The sequence below is a fragment of the Theropithecus gelada genome, chromosome 1 (genome assembly GCF_003255815.1).
Source record: "Theropithecus gelada isolate Dixy chromosome 1, Tgel_1.0, whole genome shotgun sequence".
Taxonomy (NCBI): domain Eukaryota; kingdom Metazoa; phylum Chordata; class Mammalia; order Primates; family Cercopithecidae; genus Theropithecus; species Theropithecus gelada.
Window position 1 is genome coordinate 203,513,709 of NC_037668.1, and position 6,225 is coordinate 203,519,933.

Here is a 6,225-nt window from a genome sequence, read left to right on the forward strand (position 1 = left end):
TATGTTCCTAGGCTACGAACTTCTACAGAGTGATACTGTACTCAATACTGTAGGTAATTATAATATGATGGTAAGTATTTGTGTATCTAAACATAGCTAAGCATAGAACAGATGCAGTAAAAATAAAGTATAAAAGATAAGAAATGGTACATGTGTGTAGGGCACTAACCCTGTATGGAGCTTGTAGGGCTGGAAGTTGCTCTGGGTGAGACAACGAGTAAGTGGTGAATGAATGTGAAGGCTGAGGACGTTACTGTACATGACTGTAGACTTTGTAGACACTATATACTTAGGGTACATTAAGTTTATATAAATATTTTTTCTTCAATAATAAATTAACCCCAGCTTACTGTAATCTTTTTACTTTATAAATTAAAAAAATTTTTAAACTTTTTGACTCTTTTTTAATAGTGTTTAGCTTAAAACACAATCATATAGCTGTACAAAAATATTCTTTCTTTATATCCTTATTTTATAAGCATTTTTCTATTTTTAAAGATTTTAAAATGCATTTTAAATGTTTTTGTTAAAAACTGAGATACAAACACACACATTAGCCCAGGCCTACAACAGGTCAGGATCATCACTGTCTTCCACTTCCATACCTTGTCTCACTGGAAAGTCTTCAAGGCAAAAACACGCATGGAACCATCATCTCCTATTATAACAATGCCTTCTTCTGGATACCTTCCAAAGGACCTGGTCAAGGCTATCTTACCATTAACTCTTTTTATAATGTAAGTAGAAGGAATAAACTCTAAAATAACAATAAAAAGTATAGTATAGTAAATACGTAAGCCAGCAACATAGTCATTTATTATCACTATCAAGTATTACATATTGTATGCAATTATATGTGCTATACTTTTATATAACCTACAACACAGTTCATTTGTTTATGCCAGTATCACCAAAACATGTAAATCATGTATTGTGCTACAACGTTACCAAGTGATATGAATTTTTCAGCTCAATTACAATCTTATGGGATCACTGTTTTGTATGGGATCCATCATTGACCAAAACATTGTTATGTAGTGTATGACTGTAGTAACCATCTATTACGGGGTTTATAACATATGTAAAAGTAAAAATCTATTAAAGCAATAGTGAAAAGACAGAAAGTATACTCTGGAAGTATAGTGTTACAGGTTTCTTTTCTTTTTTCTTTTTTAGACAGAGTCTCGCTCTGTCACCCAGGCTGTAGTGCAGTGTACTACTATGACTGTAGTAACCATCTATTACAGGGTTTATAACATATGTAAAAGTAAAAATCTATTAAAGCAATAGCGAAAAGACAGAAAGTATACTCTGGAAGTATAGTGTTACAGGTTTCTTTTCTTTTTTCTTTTTTAGACAGAGTCTCGCTCTGTCACCCAGGCGGTAGTGCAGTGGCGCGATCTTGGCTCACTGCAACCTCCGCCTCCCAGGTTCAAGTGATTCTTGTGCCTCAGCCTCCCAAGTAGCTGGGATTATAGGCACATGCCACCGTGTTGGCTAATTTTTGTATTTGTAGTAGAGATGTGGTTTCACCATGTTGGTCAGGCTGGTCTCAAACTCCTGACCTCAGGTGATCCACCTGCCTCAGCCTCCCAAAGTGCTGGGATTACAGGTGTGAGCCACCGCACCTGGCCTACAGGTTTCTTAATTATACTTGAAGAAATATAATACTGTTTTTGTTGTTTTTAGAGAGACGTTCTCAGCTATGTTTCCCAGGGTTGGAGTGCAGTGGCTACTGACAGGAGTGATCATTGCATACTAATGGCTTGAACTCCTGGGCTCAAGTGGTCTTCCCACCTCAGCCTCTGAAGTAGCTGGAACTACAGCCTGCCTGGCTAAAAATTCGTATGTTAAGTCTTAGAACAACACTTAAAAATAAAGAAAACAGAGAAATAGCTAATAAGTCAATATTAGAGATAAAATGGAATCCTAAAAATATTATCAGTTATCCAAATAAGGCAGGTAAAGTGAAATTGCTACAAAGAAAATATGAGGATAAATAAAATACAAATAGCAATATGGTAGACTCAATTCCAACCATATTTGTAATTATAATAAAGAATCTAAACATTACTATCAAAAGTCAGATATTGCCAGACTAGATATAAAAATTGAAACCCAATTATATGAAGTCTACAGATATGCTCATTAAATATGAAAACACAGGTGGATTAAAAGTGAAAGAATGAGAAAAAATATACCATGCAAACACTACCCATTTTTAAAAAAAAGCTGATGTGGCTATATTAATATCAGAAAACTACATCTCAGAACAGGAAATATTACCAGAAATAAAGAAGAATATTTTATATTGATAAAGGGATCAGGAAGACATCATAATTCTAAATATGTAAGCACCTAAAAACAAAGCCTCAAAAAAATCAAAACTGAAGGAACTGAAAGGAGAAATAGACAAATGCAGAATTACAGTTGAAGATTCTGTTACTCTTCTTCCAGTCCTTGATAGAACAAATAGACAGAAAATCAGTCATGGAGGTATATGAGACTTAAACAATACATGATATTGGATGTTTAGTAGGACTGTTGTCCTGGAATTAGCACTGGGGGCTACAGATAAAAATAACAGGCTTTAAGTACCCTATATTCTGGAGAAAGCTGCCAAAACTTGGGGCCAGCACCTCCCTAGTAGAAGACCATCAAATTAGCCCTACTCCTCCCTACAACTCCAACAACTCCAACAACTCCTCCAACAACTACCTGCCTTACTGCCCACCCATGTGAGTAAACAATTGGGAGAACGAAAGTTGGAAGTCTCTGGGACTTGGGAAGTGTCCAAAGTTCATAGCAACAAGCCTTTGAGGTTGGAGACCAGCTAGACTTGCTTTCTGGTCACAACCCTGCTGATCCAAACAGGATCTGGTTCAGACAGGATGAAGCAAAAAAACCGTCAGGAACCAGCAGATAGTGACAAAAGTGATCCCTAGGTGCCCTCATTGCTCATTAGCATGAGACACTCCCACCAGCACCATGGTAGTTTACAAATGCCATGACAACGACCTGGAAGTTACCAATCCTTTCCTAGAAAGTTTTAAATAACCCACCCCTCAATTTGCATTAACTTGCCCCTTAATTTGCATATAATTGAAATTGAGTATAAACACAGTTGCCAAGAGCCCATGCGTTGCTGACTTTGGGCATGCTGCCTATGAGGTAGTGCTGCTCTACAAGGAGCAGTACCATTCAGTAAAGGATTGCTGTCTAACACCACTGGCTCACCCTTGACTTCACCCTGGGTGAAACCAAGAACCCTTCTGGGCCAAGCCCCAGTTTGGAGGCTTGCCTGTCCGGTGTCAGTTTCCTAAAACGTAAACTTTGGAAGGGGCCCATAAGAAAATTCATTGTAAAACTTGAGGGCACCTGCCTAAAGCAAAGACTACTACCTCTCTCCAGGTGGGATCCTTGCTGAATTACTATAAACCAGCAGTCCCGTAATGATACTGTCAGCAGGAGAAACAGCAATTGGGGAATTGTTGGAAAAGATTGGTCTGTAGTTCTTGGAGTTGTGCAGCACTTGTGAATTTATAAAAAGGCACTTTATTTTCTGGAAATTTCTGGAAGTAAAAAGCTTATAGGAGCAGGTAAAGGTGGAGGGGGAAGCAAGGCCTTGGGTAATGGTTATTAGTACCCCTTCCCAGCGTTGGAGGCAACTCACAGAGTTGGAAGGGGATAGCATAGTTCCTGTGACCCCACGTACAAGGAGCCAGAAGATGGAGGAGACAGGAGACAGAGGCCGCAGTGAGGCCTGGGGGCAAGAGAGGCCACTCTCAACACAGGGTCCTGAACTCTGCCTCTCTTCCTCTTCTGGTCTTGAACACCACAGGAATTAGGCCTTGAGATTCAAGAGAATAATAATCCTCAAATCAGACCCCTGTCCCCCCTCTACACCTTCCTTCTACGATGCTGCACTGAGGGGCCGGTGAGAGCAGCCCACATCCTCCCTCCTAACAGGGCCCTGAGCTCTGCTGAGCTGTGGGGGAGGGATGAGCTCAGGTTGAAATCCGACCTGAGCCTGGAATTTGAATAATTCAAAGTGACTGGAAACCCACGGCTCTGCCAAAAATGTTGCTGAGGTAAAGAAAGCGGGGAATTGACAGAGCACAGTGATTGGAAAAACATTAAACTATTTCGAGCTAATATCCCACTGAGCTGAGAGTGCTTAACAAAACCAGACTGAGTATTACCACGTATCCAAATTGTGCACATATTTGTCATGGCTGTCACCATATTGGTATGTATTACATTATATTTATATGAAATAGTGTGCTTAATAATGCACCCATTGTTGAGCATTTGGGTTATTTCCAATATATTCTTTTTTTAGAAATAAGCTTGCTATAATTGGTATAAATTGCTCTATTTTTCTTCTTAGCTATTTCCTTAGTTATATGCCTCAGCTCTCAACTAATATGGCATTTACTAATGGAAAGCCTTTGCTCCCCTACTAGAGTCTGGGTCAGACTTCTCTCCGATACCATCCTTTGGCTCACCGCTTCAATGCGTGTCACTCTATTGTGATATCCCATCCGGACACCAAATGTGTATAAGTTGGTTTTCCTTCTTTGTAGGTGACAGTGTGCTGTTCATACTGGTTTATACACAAAAGGGGCCATATTGGCTCACACAACTGAAAGTCCAAAGGTAGCACAGCTGACTACAGGCCTTTCAGTCCTGAGACTCAGAGGACACCATCTGGCCATTTCTCTAATGCTTTTGCGCTGCCTTTCTCCAGGAGTTATTTTATTTTTAGGCTGACACAGCCCAGGAAATGGAGATGCTTACAGCAGCCCTAAGCCTCATACCTTTATACAATACGGCAGAAGAAAATGTATATTTGCCACAAGCCCAAGCAAACATCTTTATTCATCTCATTAGCTCCAAATGAGTTCTGTGTCATCTCTGAACCAATCCGAGTGACCAGGCGGTGAAATACAAATATTGACTTAAAATAGGTGTAGCTGGATGAATGGACCGTCCATTCACAGGGTGGAAAATGAGGAAGGGGTGTTTCTTTTTTTATCTTTCTTTTTTTTTTCTTTTTTTTGAGACGGAGTCTTGCTCTGTCGCCCAGGCTGGAGTGTAGTGGCACAATCTCGGCTCACTGCAAGCTCCGCCTCCCGGGTTCACGCCATTCTCCTGCCTCAGCCTCCCAAGTAGCTGGGACTACAGGTGCCCGCCACCTCGCCCAGCTCATGTTTTTAAAAATTTTTTAATTTTTTTTTTTTTATTTTTAGTAGAGACGGGGTTTCACAGTGTTAGCCAGGATGGTCTCCGTCTCCTGACCTCGTGATCCGCCCGTCTCGGCCTCCCAAAGTGCTGGGATACAGGCGGGGTGTTTCTTAAAGAAGATTTGGAGTACATTTAACACAAAGAGGAAGCAAGTATCACTGGTAGAGGGTCGCGACTGCAAGTTGTCCACGTTCTTAGCGTTTTGAACAAAGAATTGGACAAAATGTTCTTCAAAGCAAAGAAAGAACAAAGCAACAAAAGAACGAAAGCAGGGATTTATCGAAAACGAAAGTATAATCCACAGTGCGGCAGACCCGAGCAGCGGCTCAAGGGCCCAGATACAGAATCTTCTTGGGTCCAAATGCCCCTAGAAGTTTCCCATTGGCCCCTTCATGCTCACCTCATGTAAATGAAGTGGTAGCCTGCCATCAGTCTGATTGGTTGCAGAAAGCAGCCGATCAGAGGCTGGAGTGAAGTTACAAAGGTCACACTCCTATGCAAACATCTGCTTGGTTGCAAAAGGCAACCAATGAGAGGCTAGGATGAAGTTACAAAGTTAGGCTTCTATGCAAACAAAGACTTGGCCTGCAACCAGTCTGATTGGTTGCGGAAAGCCAATTTCCCATCTGCTGTGCAGAAAAGGTAGGGGGTTTGCAAAGGGAGTAGACTCTGGTCTTTTTGTCACTTAGGCTGGAAAGTTAGGGTTTTCCTTTCAGTTTAGTTCTAGGAAGGTGGCTTGAAACAGCCTTAGGTTCCCTGCCTGCAGACCCTGTTCTCCTGCCTCACCTGGATTGTGAGCATGGAAAATATATATTCACTCCATCAATAAATGTGTTTCTTTTCCTCTGTAGGATTGTAAACTCTCAGGGCGGGGATTATATGGACTTCACCACTGTATTCACAGTCCTCAAAACAGTGCCTAATGCATAAAAGGAAAATGCTTAGTGACTATTCATTGAATGAATAAATCCCCCAAAG